This window comes from Octopus bimaculoides, chromosome 7 (genome assembly GCF_001194135.2).
Source record: "Octopus bimaculoides isolate UCB-OBI-ISO-001 chromosome 7, ASM119413v2, whole genome shotgun sequence".
NCBI classification, from domain to species: Eukaryota; Metazoa; Mollusca; class Cephalopoda; order Octopoda; family Octopodidae; genus Octopus; species Octopus bimaculoides.
Genome location: NC_068987.1, coordinates 100099215 through 100101727, shown reverse-complemented (window position 1 = coordinate 100101727; position 2513 = coordinate 100099215). Strand labels below are relative to the sequence as shown.

The 2513-nt window shown below is 31.7% G+C and overlaps 1 protein-coding gene across 3 annotated transcripts in view; it reads left to right on the top strand.

Moving 5' to 3' along the window:
• The window catches only part of LOC106870883 (uncharacterized), a 235396-nt gene that overhangs the window by 211887 nt on the left and 20996 nt on the right, over positions 1-2513 (top strand). The window lies entirely within an intron of this gene.

Sequence of the window (2513 nt, the reverse complement as noted above, 5' to 3'; positions counted from 1 at the left end):
GCACTTCTAGTAAGGAGTATCTTGTGATCGCAGATACTTTGAAGTAATATCATTTTTTCCCATTTAGTTGTCATCTGTTTACCTCTGGAGATGTTACCCTTTAAAGCAATACATACCTTCTGGATTGATTTTCTTTTGGCCTTTTTTACAGCTCCCTCAGACAATAGGCAGCCTATTGTAGAAAACGTCACGTAAAGTATGCCTTTTGTAAACTAACAAGTTATAGACCTAATGTTCCGGTGTTCTCCGCTATTCAGAATTTAAAGTTTTGAAGAATTAGTAAAAGTGTTATCACTGCCATTGACTGAAGCATGCTGGACAATTACTTCATCTAGTAAGGAGAGATTTTCAATCCTACATTTTCGTCTACTTCTTTGTAGTCCTGAAAGTACTAAAAATACTTATGGGTACATTGGCAGCCCAAGATGACACTCCAATTATATTAAACGTTATTTTTTGTTTGTTTCATTGTACGCGTCGATTGATATGAATGGTATTGTTGCACACTCCGCTTCTCAATGATTGCTCTATCGATTATAGTGGTGTATTTAATATTCAAATACGTTCACGTAAATATGTTTTTTATTAAAATAATGAATATATTATCAACGTACACGACAAGAGTACATTATTATCCCTAACACATGAAGTAGATCCAAATAGAATATTTAAAATTACTATGCTGCTGCAAGAAGGAGATTCTCTCTTGGCGAATATATATCCTCATTAAACCGAAACAGCATCAAAATAATTAGCATTTGTCTTCACATCTATTAATGCGTAAATAAGTGAGATCAGATGTACCAATGCGCAAACGCTCTACGCTTTTTGATTTGACTCATATACGAGCTCTCTCCATAGATTGCCTTTCAAGTAATACAACATTGGTATTGGCCATTAGAGGTGGATGACTTCGAAAAGTATGAGTCTTTGCCAATGCAACATGCATACTTCGTCCGTTTACCTAAAACAGTTGTTATGAACAATCCTTCCTTCCCGGTACGTCGAGGTTCCATGATTTCCACACTATTATGGGTCTGATGCACTTGACGACTTACAACGTTACAAGTGTAATTCTGCTATTTCCAAGCTCACCATGATGGTTTTTAAAGTCCAAGAGCACTAAACGTAATAAAACAGTCACTTTTCCATTTTTGCAATCGTAACCATCGTCTATTAATATAAAAAAATATTATTATTGTATTCCATATCGATTTTCCTGGTATAATAACATTATTTATAGTTTTGTTATTCTCTTTCTACATTCAATGCTCACATGAGAGTATATTGGACAATGTAAATACCGAGGTAGTTAGCTAATGTATTGAGATCTTGGCGTATTTACACGTTTCATATAATATTGGACACATTTATAACTATACCACACTTTACACATATGTGTTTGTAGATAGATAGATAAAGATAGATAGACAGATAAATAGCTAGATAGACAGGTGTATATATATACATACGTACATACACACATATTGATAGATATGTAAATAGATAGATATGCATATCTATATATATCTATATATAAACATGGATATACTTTCACAGGCACATATAAATACATACAAACATACACACACACATATATATATATATATATATGCGTGTGTGTGTGTGTGTGTGTGTGTGTGTGTGTGTGTGTGTGTGTGTGTGTATGTATGTTTGTATGTATCCAAAAATATATTCTTGTACATTTGTAATTGTACAGGAACTTAAGCATTAGTATGTTCGTGTGAATTCTTTTCTTTACACTAACAATTTATCAGAGATATATTTAATCATATTTATAAAAAATATCACATAAAGATCGGAATATAGAATATGAATTGTTATTAAAAGAAACATGAAATGGAATAAATAATACCATGATTTGTATTTGGTTTGTCATTATTTTCTACTAGATCTTAACCCATATCCGTAACACGTTCGGTATCACTATTTTTCTCATATACTTCATTATTATTATCACTAGCGCCAGCAGGAGTATAAAAAACAACACCATCTATATCAGCATTGGCTACAATAAATGCAGCACTTTCCCAGTGTTCTTCCTTTTGATATTCCATTTGTTATGTTTTCCTTCAAACTTCTATATTCATAGAAAATGATATTTTTTTACCGTTAAAATTTTATCTATATTCAATGACTCTATTGTCATCGTATTCTGCTAGCACTGTCATATTATAACTATTATAATTTTATAATTCTAATTTCGATATTTCCTGTTCTACATCACTAACTATTTCTTTCATCATATTACTTTTAGAACATCCGTCTCTTTCATTCTCCTACACTTCTATACTTCCCTGGTTATACATTTCTCATTCTCTTTCTCCCTCCCCTCTCCCGATATTTGAGGAGATATGTGCGTATATATAGACACACACAATATGAATGTATATGTGTATCCGTCTATGTATACACATACACAAATATGAATATATGGATATATACATATACGTACACAGACACACAAATATATATATATATATATATATATA